This window comes from Sus scrofa, chromosome 14 (assembly GCF_000003025.6).
Source record: "Sus scrofa isolate TJ Tabasco breed Duroc chromosome 14, Sscrofa11.1, whole genome shotgun sequence".
NCBI lineage: Eukaryota > Metazoa > Chordata > Mammalia > Artiodactyla > Suidae > Sus > Sus scrofa.
The window spans coordinates 81,712,967-81,731,785 of NC_010456.5; the positions used below are offsets into that span (position 1 = coordinate 81,712,967).

Here is an 18,819-nt window from a genome sequence, read left to right on the forward strand (position 1 = left end):
AATTTGACCCCCAACCCTGGAACTTCCATGTGCCAAAGGTGCAGCCCTAAAGAACAAAACAAAACAATCACTTGTGTTTACTTTGTTAACTGTTAGTTCATATCCTTTATGGTTTTTTTCTGCCAGAGTTTGTTATATTTCTTATTGATTTGTAACTGTATTTTATATATTTAAGAAATTAGCTCTCCCCTACATTGTTTTTAAAGCTTTATTGAGATGTAATTCACAAACCCTACATTTCACCTATTTTTTTTTGGCCACCCCAATGGCATATGGAAATTCCTGGGCCAGAGATCCAACCTGTGGTCACATCAGTGACAACACCAGATCTTTAATCCACTCCCATTTCACCTCTTTAAGGTGTACAATTCAATGGGTTTTAGCATATTCACAGGGTTATACCATAATCACTACAGTCTAATTTTAGAACGTTTTTACTCTCCGAAAGAAACCCTGTATTTATATAGTCACTTGCCATCTACTCTCACCTCCTCATCACATCCAGCCCCAGGCAACCACTAATCTCTTTTCTGTCTCTAGATTTCCCTATTCTAGACATTTCATGTAAGTGGATCATATGATAAGTGTCCTCTCATGTCTAGCTTCTTTCATGGAGTGTAATGTTTTTAAGGTTGCAGCATGTATCAGTACTTCATTCCTTTCTGGTGCCAAATAATATCCCATTATATGGTCACCATATAGAGGAGAGACATTAGGTTGTTCCTAATTTTTGGCTATTATAAATAATGCTGCTATGGACATTCATGTACAAGCTGCCTAGTGTTTTATAAAGTTGAATCCATTGCCGTTATTTGAAACTGGGAGATTTCACGAAGAAATCTGACCACTTTGGTCCAGAATTCTGGCTAATGTCTATCCGCTGAGGCTAAGGAGAGGCTGCCCCATCAGACCCATTGAAATGCATCCTCCGGAGTTCCCGTCATGGCGCAGTAGTTAACGAATCCGACTAGGAACCATGAGGTTGCAGGTTCGGTCCCTGCCCTTGCTCAGTGGGTTGACGATCCGGCGTTGCCGTGATCTGTGGTGTAGGTTGCAGACGCGGCTCGGATCCTGCGTTGCTGTGGCTCTGGCGTAGCTCCGATTAGACCCCTAGTCTGGGAACCTCCACATGCCGCGGAAGTGGCCCAAAGAAATAGCAAAAAAAAAAAGAAAGAAAGAAAGAAATGCATCCTCCATGTCACCTCCATCCCAACCAGCTATGCCCTGCATTTATGTCACCTACTTAGCACTCACAGGCTTGGCATATGAGGCCAGCTTAAACACAGGCCCCACACACTATGACTGTCAGAACAGTCATTCCTAGCCTGGCATCTGCAGCACTGCCTGGGAGCTTGTTAGAAACACAGAATCTCAGGCCCCACCTTAGATCCCCTGAATCAAAATCTGCATTTTAACAGAAGACACAGGGAATTCATACTCCATTAGGTTTAAGAAGCACTGGGCTATGGGAGTTCCCGTGGTGGCACAGCAGAAACGAATCTGACTAGGAACAATGAGGTTGCATGTTCGATCCCTGGCCTCACTTAGTAGATTAAAGGATCCAGTGTTGCCGCGAGCTGTAGTGTAGGTCGCAGACGTGGCTCGGATCTGGCATTGCTGTGGCTGCAGTGTAGGCTGGCAGCTGTAGCTCTGATGATTAGACTCCTAACCTGGGAACCGCCATATGCCACAGGTGCAGTCCTAAAAAGCAAAAAAACGAAAAAAGCACTGGGCTATGAGAAGGTCTGTTTGCATAGTAATGTCTCCCTGGATATCTGCCCATTTCTAATGCATAGGAGTCGCTGCTGTGGCACAGTGGGATCAGCAGCATCTTGGGAGTGCTAGGTCACAGGTTCGATCTCTGGCCCTGCACAATGGGTGAAGGATCTGGCGCTGCCACAGCTTCAGCTTAGGTCATAACTACAGCTCGGATCTGATCCCTGGCCCAGGAACTCCATATGCTGATGGCGGCCAACAATGAAAAAAAAAAAGTGCCTACTCTGAAGTAATGCATAAAGATCAAGAGTACAGTCTCTGGATCCAAATCCTACCTCTGTGATCTTGGGCAAGTTATTTCACAATGTTAATGATAGGAACTACTGTAAATGACTATTCTGAGAATTAAATGAGATGATATAGGCAAAACACTTAGAACAATGCCTGGCGCATAAAGGTAAAATAGGAGCTTTAGTATTATTTACTAATATAGAACAATAACAGTATATAAAATAATAATTTCTTCCTTCAGTAACTGTGGCTCTTTTTTTTTTTCCCCTTTGGCCATGCTTCCAGCATATGGAAGTTCCCAGACTAGAGATCAAATTCAAGCAGCAGCTGTAACTTATACCACAGCTGTAGCAACAACAGATACTTAATCCACTGCGCCAAGCCTGGGATCGAACCTGTGCCACCTCAGAAGCAACGAATCACGGCTCTTTTGCCCAGGTGCCATTACCACCACTTGGTGACAGTCTACTAGAATTACAGACAAATCCCTAAAAAGGGACATAAATGCTGAATGTGTAAATTTAAACTTAGAAAGTGACAACAACACCGCCCTGATCTCTAGGGCCTGTTGCCTAATGCTTTTGAATCCTTGTAGGCCTTTCCGGCAGCCGTGACAAACGGGATAAAATCCAGTCTGAATTCCTAGGCAGGGCTGGCTCTCAGTGCTAGTCAGGTTGATGAGAGAAGCTGGTTATGCTAAGGGGAGCATTCAGCGTGCAGTTAGGGCCTGGGGTCCAGTCAGTTTGCAGTAGAGAGGTTACCCTAGGACTCTGAAGGCACTTTGAGTTGTGTGAATCGAGTTGGTGGGTTTACACTGAGCCCTCTACCCACTTCTGGTGCCACCTTTTCTACCTGGTACCTGGTACCCACAACCTCCCTTCCAATAATCTTGAAATAAAGTACTAGACAAACTCATTGTCAGGTCCCTGATCTTTAAAGCATCTACATTTTAAAGGGCGACAAGGAATAGGCATGAGGAGACCCACCAGTGGTAGGATTTGAGACTCCTCCATAGAAGTGGGAAATGTGGGAGCCATCACCAGCCAGGCCCACTCTGGGGTCTGGTTCTGAGACGCACAGGACCTGGCACCTGGCCTCAGGCAGCTGGGGCCAAGGGGAGGGGTCAGGACATCAGAGGGAGGGGCCAAGGCATCCCAGAGGCACTCAGCAGAGCCAAGGGTGAGGACTGGGGCAGGACTGACCCAAAGAGTCTCTGCTTCAGAAATGAACAGGAAGGAAAGCTAGACAAATAAAGATGATACAGCATGTGCACTGAAAGGAGAAGCAGGAAGATGAGCAAAGAGCAAGGGGGTGCGTCAGGAAGTACCGCCACACCATGTAATTAGAAAACCAGCCATTCTGGAGCCTTTCATTAGGAACTATGAGCTGTTGGGCAGGGTCCAGGGACAGGGGCTTCATCCTCCTGTGGGGCCAGGAGTACACCGTTCCCACACTGCCGTCAGGCCAGGAGGACCCAGCTCTGATGCCCCACCACATGATACACGGCTCAAAACTTCGGGGCCAGGTACCCACGATCGCTCTGCCTCTGCCTGTGATTATCTATCTGGGTGACCTTCGGCAAGATATGCAACCTCTAGAAACAGAAGGAGGAGATGGGGGTTCCCACTGTGATTCAGTGGAAATGAATCCAACTAGTATCCATGAGGACACGGTTCGGTCCCTGGCCTCAGTCAGTGGGTTAAGGATCCAGAGTTGCGTGAGCTGTGGTTAGGTCACAGATGTGGCTCAGACCCAGCATTGCTGTGGCTGTGGTGTAGGCTGGCAGCTGCAGCTCCGATTTGACTCCTAGCCCGGGAACATCCATATGCCACAGGTGTGGCACTAAAAAGTGAAAAAAGAAAAAAATGAAAAGAAACCTGGGATGATGATAAAGGGCTGGTTTTCCCAAGGCTGTTGGAGGGATTTGATGCATTCTTACATATGAAGGTCTCACACCACACTAGTGATTTCAGTAGGATTTGCTTTGGGGAGCTCATGCAGGGAGAGGGCACAGATGTGTTCTAGGTGATGGCAGAAGCTGGTGCCAAGACCAATGGGTGTAAATTGTAAGAGGAGAGTCCCAAAGATGGGAGAGAGGCCTGGATAATAGGTGGCCTCATCATCCCTGGGTTGTAGGGGAGGTGGCAAGCAAAAGAAGAACAGCATTAGGCATCCTCACCTTCTAGGATCCTCAAGAGGAGCCAAGAAAGGTAGAGGAAGGCTGTGGAAGCTCTGTGGGTGCTGCTGGCAGAGGACAAAGGGAAGAGCCCAAAGAAGAGACTTTTAGGAAGTACCACCTGTGCACTAGGCTTTGTGCTCGGGGCTCCACGACCTGTCAGCCTCCACTCAACTCTTCCCATAACCCTTTGGGCAGAGAATGTCATCAGCCCACTTAACGGATGGTGAAATTGAGGCCAGGAGAAGGACTTGCCAAAGACTTTCCAGTATGTGAGAGGCAGGAGGCCAGGCAGGCGTTTCCACAAGCCTAACTTGGCTCACCCTTTCTATCTATCACCCCCAAGTGTGTCCCTACCATGAAGCTGAGACTTGTGCTCAAGACAAGAAATCCCGCAGGCCCCAGGGCCTCCAGCTCAGTTCAGCCTGGTGGCTTTGCCCTCTTGCAGGTCAGAGGGGAGAGATGGCCTTCAGGGCAAGGGCAGAGAGGCAGCAGATAGAGGGGAAGAGAGACCAGCAGGCAGCTCTGGGCAATGAGCAGCCATTTCCTGGAAGGGCTCAGTCCCATCGTTGTTATGCTTACGGAGAAGGGCAGGGCCAAAGGGAGTAGGAATTTTTGACAGAACAAAGGCTTCTCTACCCCCAACACTTTCCCCTTGCCTCTCCTCCCAGAAAAGCTGGCCTCTTCTCAGCACGAAGCAGCTAGTGACTGCCCAGGGCTCTGTAGGGGCCGCCAACCATCCCAGCTGGGAAGGCAGTCAGGCCTGACCAGACTCTCCTGACCCAGGCCCCTGCCACATACCGCTCTGGGAAATCACATCTGCCAGGAGCCCAGGCAAAGCCCAGCGGGACTCAGAAACCAGCCCTCATGGCACAGACAGGCCCTCTGGGGACCAAAGAGGCCAAAGGACTTGCTAAAGGACAAATAGCAAATCAGGGACTGAGCTGGGAGGCAGGATCAGGTCCTCTGGCCTCCAGACCAGGGCTAGAATCACTGCAGAGGGCAGCTGGGGAAGTGAGAGGTGATGGCTGGTGTGGGGGCAGGGAGCACGTGTGCCAGGGAGCAGCCAGTGCAAAGTTGGGCAAGGAGGAGACATCCAGGCCACCCAGCAGCTTGAGGTGAGATGTAGAAGGTGCTGACATGACCTGGGCTCAGTGTTTTCTTCCCAACAGCTCATGAGATTTCTTGTGGTTGGCCATGAGGTAGTGAGCTCCCTGTCACTAGGGGTGTGCAAGTAGAGACTGGGTGAACAACTATCAGGGACACTGCCAAGGAGACTTTTGCCCTGGTCAGGCAGTTGGACCAGGTATCTCTGAAGGCATTTTCAACTTTGTAGTCTTCCCAATACTTGTTTCCAGTGCAGGCCAACCAGTCACGTGTAGAGAGGGGACTATCTCAGACACTTCTGGGGGCAGGGGCTGAACAGGTACATTTCCTATAGTACAACCAGGTGATAAGATTTCACATTTTAAAAAATGTCCATTCCTTGCTTCCAGCAAATCTATTTCTTTTTCTTCTTCTTCTTTTTTTTTTTTTTTTTTTTTTTTTTTTTTTTGTCTTTTGTCTTTTTAGGGCTGCACCCATGGCATATGGAGGTTCCCAGGCTAGGAGTCTAATCGGAGCTGCTGCTGCCAGCCTACACCAGAGCCACAGCAATGTGGGATCCAAGACGCGTCTGCAGCCTACACCACAGCTCATGGCAACGCCGGATCCTTAACCCATTGAGTGAGGCCAGGGATCGAACCCACAACCTCATGGTTCCTAGTCAGATTCGTTTCTGCTGCACCATGATGGGAACTCCAGCAGCAAATTTATTTCTGGGAAGCCATCCTAAGGAAATAAAAGATCAGAGATGGACAACAAAGATGTTTAAGGATGGCCATCACAGCAGTGATGAAAAAAGCAACAAGCTGAAAAAAGCTAAACCTTCAACACCAATGCCGTGGTTCCCTAAATGATGTCACACCCACGGGACAAATGATAACAAAGCCATTAAAATATTTATGAGAATTTTTAAAAAGGGTTTGAGAAAACGTTAAACGTTTCATTTCTTTTTAAAAAAGAAAGAAGGATAAGCAATTGAATATAGACTTCTCCCCAGAGTAAAGCTGTGAAAAGGAAAAAATGTGCAAGAAAAGGGCTGGCAGAAAATCAGTCAAAGAGTTTAGAGGTTGTCCCCAGGAGACAGGATGCTCTGCTAATGACTTGTCTTAAATGAGCAGGTATGACTTTGAGGGAGGAAATGACATCCATTGACTCCCAGGCCTGCAGGCCCCTCCTGCCCACAAGGGGGCGCCCTGTGCTTTCCCAAGGTGGTGAGAACCTGGCAGACATGGTTGTCTATCCCCTGGGGCCTGGGTGCTGGACAGTGGCCAACCTCTGGCTGCTGGTTCTGATGGACCACATTCATGTCTGCAAAGTGCCCTGCCCCAAGCCATGGAGCAGACTTCCCATTTCTTGGATCCTACTTGCTCCCCCAATTTTGAGGGCAACTGGAAGTATACACACACCTGTCACATGACATAAGAGCCTGGCTGGTTACTCTGCCCATCAATTTCCCTGCCCCTGCTTCCTGAAGTCCCACCAGGAGTGAGTCAGCCGTCAGTGAGCTTGTTTTCCTCCTGGCCCCTTTGAGACCCGTCTTTTTTTGCAAGGAGATGACACTGTCATTTTTGGTAGTTAATTTAAAGGAGAGCATCCCAGGGACCCCCAGCCCAGGAGCGGGTAGTGAGGTGGGGGGCTGAGGACCTGAGGCTATGCCCTGCACATCATGACTCCAGGATGCATGGCCTCTGCTCTCTGGTTCGGGTTATGGGCCCCAGCTGCACCACCTCTGCCTGCCCTGGAGAGCAGCCTGTCCCCGGCCAAGCCCTGGGACAGAGTAATAGCCATACTCATTGGGAGTCTTGTCAGACCCAGGCCCTCTTTGTACAATCACCTTGTGAGCCAAATATGTTTAGTCCCAGATTTCAGATGAAAACACAGGCACGGGAGTTCCCATCGTGGCTCAGTGGTTAACGAATCTGACTAGGAACCATGAGGTTGCGGGTTCGATCCCTCGCCTTGATCAGTGGGTTAAGGATCTGGCATTGCCATGAGCTGTGGTGTAGGTCGGAGACGCAGCTCGGAGCTGGCGTTGCTGTGGCTCTGGTGTAGGCCAGCGGCAACAGCTCCGATTGGACCCCTAGCCTGGGAAATTCCATATGCCACAGGAGCAGCCCTAGAAAAGGCAAAAAGACTAAAAAAAAAAAAAAGAAAGAAAGAAAGAAAACACAGGCACGAAGAGGTTACTGAGGCTTACTGCCAGCACATGGTGGAGTCTGGACTAGAACCCAGGTCGCTGACCCAATTCCATTCTTTCCATCGCCCTGCAACATGCTAGGATCACACAAAGATGAGGAAAACATCCAGCCAGGATGATGAGAAACAGAAAAGAGCTGCTACTGTCACCGGCCCTGGCATGTCGGGTGGCCCTGGGGGCGTCCCTTCCCCTCTCTGCACCTCAGTTTCCCCATCTCCAGAACGAGGAAGGCACTGACCACTGGGCAGGGTCACTCTCCTCCCCCAGGCCTATAGGACAGCCTGGCAGCCCTACTCATGCTCTCCTCTGCCAGGGAGCGCTAGGCCCGCCCCACAGTGTGTCCAGCTGAGAAGCAACGGCTGGAGCCAGGAGGAGCAGGGGAGGAAATAACGAACAGATGGGCTCCTTGCCTGCTCTCTGTCCCACCCTGTCTGTGTGCTGTCTTGTGGCCGGGCGGCTGAGGAGGTCCTGGCCGAGAGTCGAGAGGAAAAGGGCTGTGGGTTTGAGATGCCCTTTCTGTAGATGAAGACACGGAGGCGGAAGGGCCCAGGACTCTTTGTGTGGACTTGCTGGCCCTTCCTGGATAGCAAAGAAGGGTTCTGGGGACCCTTTCTAAAGGAGGCAATGCCCCTTTCCCAGAGCCAGCTCTTTTGAGACCCCCTTCCTCAGGCCCGCAGGCCTTTGCCCTCCCTGCTGTCTGTCCTCAAGCCTGGAATCACCGGGAGTAAACAGGGGCTGTGGTCAGAGACCCTGGTTCTCCCAGGCCCACCTTGGACCTTTCGCTTCTCCATCTGCCAAGTGCGGGGGCCGCTGAGGAGGAACTGGGACACTAACATTTCATGAGCACCTACTAGGTACCAGCCACTTGCCAACCTGTTGCTCCAAAGCTCCTCCATTTGATGGGAGAGCAAACTGAGGCTCAGAGAGGCCCAGCCACCTGTACAGGGCCCCACAGCCATACAGCCAGGACTTGAACCTGATCTGCTGGCACCACAGCAACACCTCCCACCTCATGCACAGCCTTTCCTGAAATGGTTGGGAGAAAGTACGTGCTCCTAGGACCACGACCCCACCTCTGACCTCCACTCCCACCCCTGAACCCCTGGCCACCACCACAATGGTTCATTCATTCAACTAACATTTATTGAGCGCCCGCTCTGCACCAGGTTCTGTGGAACATTCCAGGAATATGGAAATAAACAAGACAGATGTGGAATACTCTCACAGTCTGGGGCCTTGCAAAGGGGTCAGCCCTGTGTGACCCTTTCACCAAGCATGGCCCACAGCAGTCACAGACACCCTAGGACATGCACTTCCTGGCTCCAACTCAAGTCACACTCGCACCTGCAGAAACACTCTTGCACCCACGTCCTCTGGCAGAGTTCACCCGGTCCTCCTAGGAGACAGGCATGGGGCCAATGCAGGATACAAGAAATGACCTCTAAAAGATGCCACAGCCCTACAAGATCAGCACTCTGAACCCTCCTGACAGATGAGAAAACTGAGGCTGGGGACAGGGGCAGCACGTACCCAAAGTCACAGAATTAGTAAGCAGTGGGGCCAGGATCTGAGCTTAAGCCTGCTCAGTGCTGGGACCCACACTGCTTGGCGGCGATGCTGCTTTAGGGGCCCTCCAAAGACCCCCACTCTCCCACTCTCACGTGGGCACACACGTGGCCCAGGGAGGCAGGCAGGAGAGCTGCCTCAGCCTCTGCAGCCTGGTCCAGGCAGCTGTGGGCTGAGGGCTCCGTGGAGGCCCCAGAGGAAGCAGGCGATCAGAGGGACAGGTGGGTTGGGCCCTGCGGCCAGCAGGCTGCTGGGAGGGAGGAAGGACGCTGCTAGACCCCCCCTGGGTTTCCTCCAGAGCCTCAAGGGCCCCCTTGTCTGAGCACAGGCGTCCTGGCTGCCTCCTCCAGCCCCCTCCCCTTTTCTGGGTTCCTGCCTCAGCCCAGCAGGAGCCCAGAAGGCCCAGCCTCCTCACCACCCCTCCCACCCCGTTCCCAGCCCAAAGCCACCGCAAAAATGTCATCCTGATTCCACAACACTAGGGTTTGTCAAAGTGCAGAAGAACAATGACGCTTTCACAGTGCCAGGAAAAGGTCTCAGGAAAACCCTGGGGAGGGGGCACGGAGTGGCGGTGTGGAGACAGGGAAAGGGCTGAGATGGAGGGGAGAAGACAAGGGGAGGCTGAGAGGCAGGGGCCAGAGGCAGAGCTCAGTCAGGAGTCAGGGGCAGGGAGGAGGGGGTGGGCTGAGAGCCAAGAGAGTGAGAAGACAGGGGTGGGGGTGGGGGGAGGGGTGATGAGTGACAGGCGAAAGGGGAGAGAAGAGGGGGAAACGAACCAAAAGGGAAGGAGAAAACAGACACAGGAGGGAGGTCCGACACAGCCAAGAAGCCCCTCCAGGACCCAGAGGCCCCTGGCACCCCATACACCTCCCCACCTCTGTGCCCCCAGGCAGAGCCCCCTCCTGGCCACAGGAACTCCTCTCTCCGAATCCCACCCCCAAGCCAGGCAATTGGAAGTGCTCTCAGGCAAAACTTTTTGGAAAGCAAAGACTTTTTAATCACATGAGCAGCCACTCCCTAAGTTATCTGTTTCCTGCTTCTGGCTTTCCTCCATTAGCAAACCGCACGGATCAGAGCTCAGGGGTGGGAGGGGAAGGGGGGCCAGTCCAAAGGGGGTGGAAAACATCCGAATCAGAGCGATTGCAAAAGCCCTAGGTTTTCCTCCTCTTCTATGACTGCAGAGGCAGCAGTGGCCATTCCCGCTGCCGCCGTAGAGGGTGGACGAGGTGGATGGAAGCTCTGCAACCACCCGGCCGTTGGCTGAAAGCTGGACACTGACCTCTCTGAAAACCATTTGTTCTCCAGAGCTGGTGCCCAGGTCCCTGTGCATCCCTGTTTGGGTGGCCCGTTTGCCTGACAAGCCCTTTCTTCTGACTGTGCCCCTCCCCGCCGCCGCAGACACAACCCTGGTCCAGCCAGGCAGAGTTGCCCTCAAGTACTTTAATGGCCACTTCAGGCTTGAAGGCTCCCGGGACCTGCAGGACGGAGGCAAAACACTGAAGGCTTTCAGGCCCTTCCACATCTGGCCCAGCTGAGCTTATCTTCCTAACTGCTACTCCCTCCTACCAAACTTCTACTCCAACAATGACCACAAAATCATTTCCTGCGAATGACAGGTCCCCCTCTGCCCGTCCCGCCCCCTTGCCTTTGCGCTTGCTGTTCCCTGCACCCCAAACATTTCTCCACCCAGTGAATGCCCCTGGTAGCCAAGGCCAAGCTCCAAGGTTAACCCCTCTGGCCGCCCGCATCCCAGACAGGGTTAACTCCTCGGGGTGCTCACCACACTCTGAGGCTTGAGCACTAGCTGACAGCCATCCCATTGCCTCCCCCGGAGAAGGCCCCGGCTCTCCAAACTCCCAGGGGACTTTGTGGTCTGCACCACTCGCTTGGCTGCGGGTCATGTCCCGCCCTGACCCAGCCTCTGGCATGCCAGGGATGATCCAGCATGCCAGAGGTTTCATCCTGAACTTAAAGGACTTCTGAATACTGCCGTTTCTTCCGTCTTGTTTCCCAGGAGTCTCTGAGTGTGCTGTGGCCATGCGGGGTCCTCCACGTCTCCCACTTCCCTCAGAACACCCTGAGTGGGGTTCAGGACACATCAGAAGCTGGAGGGGATGGCGGTGGAAGCAGTACCAGTGATGGGTGAGATGTGTGGGCTGAGGCCAAGGTCAGGCAGGCAGGAGGTGGCAAGGCTGGAGCTGGTCTGCTCCCAGGACGCCCCTTCCGGGCTGCGCAGAGCACTCTGGAGGGTCACCTCAGGTCCTGATTTCCCCAGAATGTCTGGTCCCTGGCTCTGCATCTGAGACCATTCCTGGTGAGGCCTGGCCAGACGTGACCTGGCTAGATGTGGCTGTAAGCAACCTAGCTCCACCTGGCTAGAGGGAGGCTCTGCACCAGTCCTGGGGGCAGGGCTGGGGCCAGGAAGGCGGTGGGTAGAGGTGGTGGCCTCAGCCTAAAGCGATGCTGTGAGTGTGAGGGTCACAGCCCTGGGAGGAGAGGACAGGGGAACTCAGCTCAAAATAGCGATGGGGGAAGGGTGCAGAGGGTGGCCAAGGGCCAGAAGAGAAATCTGATCTGCTCTGGCTGATGAAATGCTGAAGTCAGCAGTTTGGGGCCACTCTGGCAGGAGCCAAGGCTGGGGCTCCCACGGCTGCCTGGTGAGAGGCTGCAGGCCTGACTTGCAGCCTCTGCTCTGTGCTCACATCAATCGCTCCTTTCTCTGGCCCTCCATCTGCTCATCTGGCCACTGAGGGGTAGTGAGAGAAGCAAGCTGTCCACCTCTGAGAACTTTCATCAGGTGAGTGGTGGAGATTGAGACGCTCAGGAGTCGGCAACAACCACACTCAGGAACTGCCCATGGGGAGTGTCCACTGAGTGCCAGCGCTGGCCATGCACCTGACTTGTAGTTTCATGGTGACTCCGCTTCCAGATGAGGAAACAGAGGCCCAGAGAGGATAAGTCACCTGTCCAAGGTCACAAAGCAAGTAAGTGGCAGGCCTTCGACCCCAGTCTTTCTGGCTATCATCCAATTCCCTCATTGCCGAGTGAGGGCCTGAAGGCGGTGAAGGGGGTTCGAGGTCCTCTGTGGCAACTGCAATCAGGCAAAGCAGGGGTTAAGGGGGTCCTGGAGGCCAGCCCAGGCATCTGCCAGCTTTTACCATGGTTCCACGGTATTGGCTGGTGTTGAAAATCAGAAAATGGGCCCTGGGAAGGAGGGTGCCTGTGCAAGTAAATGCATGTGTGCTTGTGTGCGTGCATGCATACGTGTAGCTCTCATGGTCACTGCAGGGCAGCAGACCATGGCATAAGCCTACTCATCTTCCCCTTCAGGGTGGCAGAGGAAGAGCTGCCCTTATGTGACTTTTCTAGGGGGTCACGGGGCAGAAGCAAGTCATTTACCACCCGACAGCCCAGGCTGTAGCTGATCTTGCTTTTTCACTCAGGGGCAGGAAAAGTTTGCAAAACTGTCCCTTCATTGGTGTCTCCAAGATGGGCTCTGCAGGAGACAGGATGATGGAGCCAGGCTATAGAGCCTCAGATGGTCCATTCCTCTTCCTGGGCCACTGGTGCCCAGCTGTAACAGCCCCACAGTTCCTGCTGTGTGTGGCATCACCTCCGCCAGCCATTCCATCCTCACTACAACCCCTACAGATGAGGAGTCTGAGGCACAGAGAGGTTGGGAGATTTGCCTGAGGTCACACAGTCAGGAAGCGGCAGAGCTGGGATCCAAACCCAGGCCTGGCAGACTCCCACAGCACCACCTGCCTCCCATACAGTCTCCAGCTCTCGCCTTCTCTGGAGTCCTTGCACTTACCTGTGGGCAACCCCACATGATGATAAGCCTGCTCGTGCCCTGGGATGGGAGGAGTGGGAGTATGTTCTCATTACAGGAGGTGGGGTGGCTGCTGGTACTCGTTCTCACACCGCCTCTGCACACCAGCCCACTGAATGGCATATCTCGTATCTCAGCAAAATCCCATGGAAGCCATACTTCCTCCTGGAAGCTTTCCTTGACTGCTTCTGCCTGCAGAGACCACTCTGATCTCTGCTTCCTCTGCGGCTCATCTCATGCTATCTGTGCCCAGTCCCAGGCGGCATCAGGGCCCACTACACTCCTGTGAGGGGAAGCAATGCACACACACCCTGTGGCAGTGCACATAGCCCCTCTACCAGGGTTCTGAGCTGATGGGGTTCAAAGTGCTGACGGTGGTGTGAGCCAGGCAGGCCTGAGACCTGCCCGCACTGAGCGTCAGTCCTTGAAGCGCTCTGGGGTGGGAGCTGGGCTGACCAGGCTGTGCGCTGGCTCATTTAATCAGCACAGTAACCCCACCAGGAACAGGGCAGGAATATCCTTCCATTTTCCTTATCGGGAAAAGCCAAGGCTCATTTCCAAAGCCGAAGAGCTGCAAAGTCCACATTCCATCTTTCTGACTCCAAATGCCCAAGGTCTTAATTCTGGAGCACAGGTTGATACACTTGAGCTTGCATCAGAAACATCTGGGGGGCTTATTCTCAACAGACTGCTTGTGTCACCCCTAGAGTTTTGGAATCAATACAGGCCCCAGGGGGTAGGCCTGAGAATCTGCATCTCAGTTCCCAGACGATGCTGATGCTGCTGCTTCAGGAACCCACGTTAGGAACCGCTACTTTATTTATTTATCTATCTATTTATTTATTTATTTTGGCCACGCCCAAGGCATGTGGAAGTTCCCAGGCCAGCGGGCAAACTCGTGCCACAGCAGTGACAACACCAGATCCTTAACCCGCTGAGCCACTTGGGGACTCCAGGAACCACCACTTTAGATGATACTGATAACAGCCTGTTAGAGTAGGTGAGTCTATCAGATATTGTCTTTTCCACACTGCCCCCTCCTCACATGCCCATTCTACAGCTCAGGAAATGGAGGCACGGAGAAAGCAAGTAACTAGCCCAAGCCATACAGGAAATTAGAGTCAGAGCCAAGAGTGGAGCCCAGGGCTCCTCACCCTAGCAGTTGGTCTGGATGCAGGGCAGTGAGGCTGCTAGGCTTAGCAGGACAACAGCCTAAGGTGAGGACAAGGGCCATCTCTTTAAAAGTGGGACTGGTGGTGGAGGTGGCGGCAGGGTGCCTGGGGAGGGCTGGCCTGGCTCTCCTGGCCCAGCCCCAAACCTGTGACTCCTCGGCATCTGGAAACCATCACGAGGAACAATGGAGGGAGCAGGGGGCCTGGCTGCTCGGGGCTCCAGCCCCCAACTGTTCAGGAAAGCAAAGGAACTGGGGCCTGCAGCCATCTCCTGCCCCCACCCCCACCCCCACTGTTTGCTTTGGCACCGGCACACACAGCTCCCAAGGGGCCCAGCTGTCAGGAAAAGTCAGCCCCTGAAGCTACAGACGTGGGGGCTGGTGGCCAGGTTGGATGCCCAGAAGCCAGGCCGGAAGTCAGGAGACCCCAGCCAGCTCAGCTCCCTGCTCAGTGGGCAAGACCCCTCCTGGCTTATTGCTGTGGCTTCCTGGGCCTCAGCTTCCCCACAGGAAGCTCAGGTCCCATCCCACCTGGGCTGGCTGCGTACCATGGACTGGCATGCATCTGACCTGTGCGGTGCCTGGGCCCCGTTGCCTCCAGGGGCCCCCTTGTCCTATGCAGACCAATGGGGGCCGAGCAGTCAGCCATGGAGCGGGAAAGGGACGGGGGACAGTCATCAGGTTCATTTACCCAGCTTTTCACCAGCTCTTCTCCTCATGCTCTTAGTGTGCATGGGTACGTAGGATCTCCTCTACAAGGCACTGGAGCAGGGTGCTTAGCAAGACAGAAGTATTTCCGGCCCCCATGAATTTATAGCCGGGTGGGAAAGGGAAATAAAGCATCTCATTCAAATAATTAAAGCTGCAAGGAGAGCTGTGAAGGAACGAAATGCTATGGCAGAGACTAACAGGGTGACAGGGAAGCCACCCTGCGGGGCTTGGCTCAGCCTCTGAGTTTTCACAACTGAAAACTTTCACATGGATGTCTCTTTTTTTTTTTTCTTAATTTTTAGTGTTTATACAATTTTTAAGTTATGTTCCATTTACAGTTATTACAAAATATTGGACATGTTCCTTGTTACATGGTGTATCCTTGAGCCTGTGTAACACACAATAACAATAGTTTGTGCCTCCAGCTCCCCCATCCCTGTATCTCCCCCTCCCCCCATTAACCACTAGTTTGTCTTCTGTATCTGGGAGTCTGCTTCTTTTTTTGATATATTCACTAGTTTGTTGTATTTTTTGGATTCCACCTGTGATACCATACAGAGGTTGTCTTTCTCTGTCTGACTTATTTCACTTAGCATAATGCCCTACAGGTCCATGCGTGTTGCTGCAAATGGCTACATTTCATTCTTTTTGATGGCTGAGTTTTTTATGGCTTTATAGTTTTTATGGCTAAATTTCATCCTTTTTTATTTATCTGTTGACGGACACTCAGGTTGCTGCTATATCTTGGCAATTTTTTTAAGTTTAATTGAAGTCATATCTTGGCAATTGTAAATAAGACTGCCATGAACATTGGGATGCATGTGTCTTTTTGAATTAGAATTTTTGTTTTTTGTTTTTTCAGATATACACCCAGGAATGGAATTGCTGGTTCAGGTGTTAGTTCTATTTTCAGTTTTTTTGAGAAATTTCCATACTGTTTACCACAGTGGCTGCACCAATTTACATTCTAAGGTGGGTATTTCTTTACACATGCCCAACCCAACCCCAGCCCCAACATGCTGCTGCCAACATGCTCTGTGTCCTGGGACAAGCCCCTTCCCCGCCTGGATCTCAGTTTTTCCTTCTGTCAATGAGGACATGGCCGGAAAGGTAAATACTTCCTCTTGGGTGTCCAATTATTGATAGCAGAGCACTGTGTTGAGAAAGATTCTGCTGCAGCATCCTAGCTCGATAGGCAAGAATGGTGTGATTTTGGTGATAGCTGCCCTGCCATGGCCGTGGCTAGGGGAGGACAGGCACACGTGACTTGTGTTGGCATTCCAGGCCTAGATGATCCCTAAAGAACTTTCTGGTGCAAATGTTCTACGAGTAGCCAGTACACAGGCTGAAGAAGCAGACAGAGGTCATGTCTAGCATAGGCCTTAGCTTGCTGTAAGGCAGAGACCATTGCTTCTGCCGGGTGTGTAACAGAGCTAGTCTTGCCCCGCCTGGGCCACATGGCTGTGGTGCCTTGAGACCCTGGTTGCAGAAACACTTTAGAACTGTGACTGTTCTTCTAAGAAGCCTTCCTGATCAGACATCCCCTGGGCCCCTGTGGACACCCTGTCCTTTGTCTCTGCAGGAAGCACTGAGGAGGCCCCACTCAGTTTGTGTGTCTGTTGCCTCCTCCCCTCCCCGCTCCCAGAGATCATACAGGATTCCTCACTGGTCCCCAAGCCCAGCAGGGGTCTGGCACAGAGCAGGGAGCCCCTGGGGAGGAGGAAAAGGACAAAGTGACCATTTTGGACATTACTATCATCCTGAAATAAGCAGCTCAAGGAGAAAGTCAGGAGGGCTTGGGGAGGCAGGGGGAGGGGGCAGGCAGCGGGCTGGTGACTTCCTGGACAAGCATGCCGGCGATGTTCCTGGTCCTCAGTGTGGCTATTGTCCCTGCCCGTCCAGAAAGCAGTCTCAATAGGGCCTCTGTCCCTCCTCCGGCAGCCCGGCCGGCTCAGCGGCGTCCCACCCAGGCAGCTGGGAATCAAGGACCGACACTTCCTGTCCCTGCCGCACGAGTGTTCCGAGGGGCAGGGAGAGGGGAGGGGGACCCTCAAGACAAGCATCCGTCTATGTCCCCCCTGGAGGAGGGCTGCCCAGCTGTGGGAGGAGGTGGGAGAAGCGAGAGCAGCACTGGGGACGCGCTCACCCCCGGGGCCTCAGCCCCTCTCCTCCCAACCAGCTCTCCCTCTGGGCTGGAGCTGTCAGGAGAGCCACTGTGGCCGTCTTGCTCTTCCTCGAACGGCCAAGCACATCCTTGCCTCACCTCAGGGCCTTTGCTCTGACTGGTCCCTTGGCCAGAAGTGCCCTCCACCAGCTCTCCCGATCACTTGTTCCCTGCTCCATCTGTCTCGATTCAAGTCGCCACTGCCTCTGAGAGACCGTCTCAGATAAGCCTCGCACCACGTGCATCCGTTTGTATCTATGTCTTTACCATATGTCATCTCACGCTACATGAGCCTTACTCTTCCCTGGTCTTTCCTGTTTGCCGTGGACTGGCCCCAGTGCTTGAAGCAGTGCCTGGCACATAGGAGGTGACCCACAAACACACGCAGAACGAACAGATAAAAGTAACACACTTGAACATCAACCTACACACTGAGGGATGTGCTCTGGAAGACAGAGCCCTGTATTTTGGGAGCATGTGACCAGGTGGCAGGGGAGGAGGCCACGGGAAGCACAGGAAGAGGCAGGGGAAGGTAAAGTGGGGAGGGATCTGTGTGGACTGGGGAGCTTGTGCCAAGAGCTGTAATGACAGGAAGCACGGAGGGCTTAAGGCTCAGAGGGCAGCGGAGGCCAGCCCACACTGGGCCCTGGGACGACACTGCAGGGTGGATTTTAGTACAGGACTCACAGGAAGCCAGGGAAGGGTTTTTAATCATCTGTGCAAGGTTAGCCTGGCATTTTAAGAAAGTCTCTGGCTGGGTAGAGAGAATGGGTTGAATTGGGTGAGAGAGACATGAGGACACCAGTTAGGGGGCCATGGCCACATGGCTGGTGAGAGGCTGGTGTGGTGGCAGAGAGGAGAAAGGTGGAGGGGTTCCAGAGACAGACAGATGGTATAATCAATGGGACTTGGGGTAGCCCTCGGGGAGGGCAAGCCATGGATCAAGGCTCAACCATCCTGCCTGGCTGCGGGGTTGGGCCGGGGGTCCCTTTTGCTGGTGGCAGCTCTGGCTCTGACTGGGGGACAGCAGGGCAGGGGAGGGCAGCAGGGGGTGATGGCAGTGCCCTGCAGCTGGCAGTGATATATGGGACGAGGACTGGCCGGCACTGGGCAGCAGGCAGCTGATGGATGGGACAGCCTCATGATAACAATCTACCCAGCTCCTTTTTCAGGGGCCTGCCCTCAGGAGTCAGGAGTCACCTATAAAACTGTCACCTGAGCCTGCACAAGCTGCCTCTGGGGACAGGGTCCACCCCAGAGCTGATGTGGAGGTGGGGCCAGATACCTTGGTGTGGTGCTGCAATTACACACACACACACACACACACACACACACACACACACACACACACACACACACACCCCTGTGGGTAAGCAAACGGCTCTCATTGCAGGAAGGGCCAAGCTAGAAACAGCCAGGCCCTGTGCGCTCAGGCCCAAGGCTCACCCACAGTTCCAAGTTGCCTGAGAGGCCCCGGAACAATTCTTCAGAGCCCAGAAGGAAGGAGGTGTTGCATCTAAAGAGAGAGAAAACCCAGGAGGGAGGGGAAGAGGCTGGAATGGGAGGAAAGCTGCCCTGAGCCCTCCGTGGTCCTGCTTTACAGTGTGCACAGCAGCCGATTAGCGGGGTGTCCAGGGCAGGTGAGAGGACCTCCAGCATTGTACAACCCATGAGGCGCAGGGCAGAGCTCAGACCTCTCGGTTTCAAGTCCAGTGCTGGGGGAAGCCTGAGGCCAACTTGGAGAGATGGGTGGGGAGTGGGTACCTCCAGAAGCTCTCCCAGCACCTTCTCAATCCTGGGACTGGGCCATGCTCCCTGAGAGGGTCTCTGAACCCCAGAGAAGCACTATGTCCCCTGACACTGGCCAGATCCCCATGAGGCCATGTCTTCC

At 53.4% G+C, this 18,819-nt stretch overlaps 1 protein-coding gene across 2 annotated transcripts in view; it reads right to left on the reverse strand.

The window, feature by feature from the left end:
• ZCCHC24 (zinc finger CCHC-type containing 24) overlaps positions 1 to 18,819 on the reverse strand; it is a 64,575-nt gene that overhangs the window by 13,547 nt on the left and 32,209 nt on the right. The gene's annotated exons all lie outside the window — the stretch shown is intronic.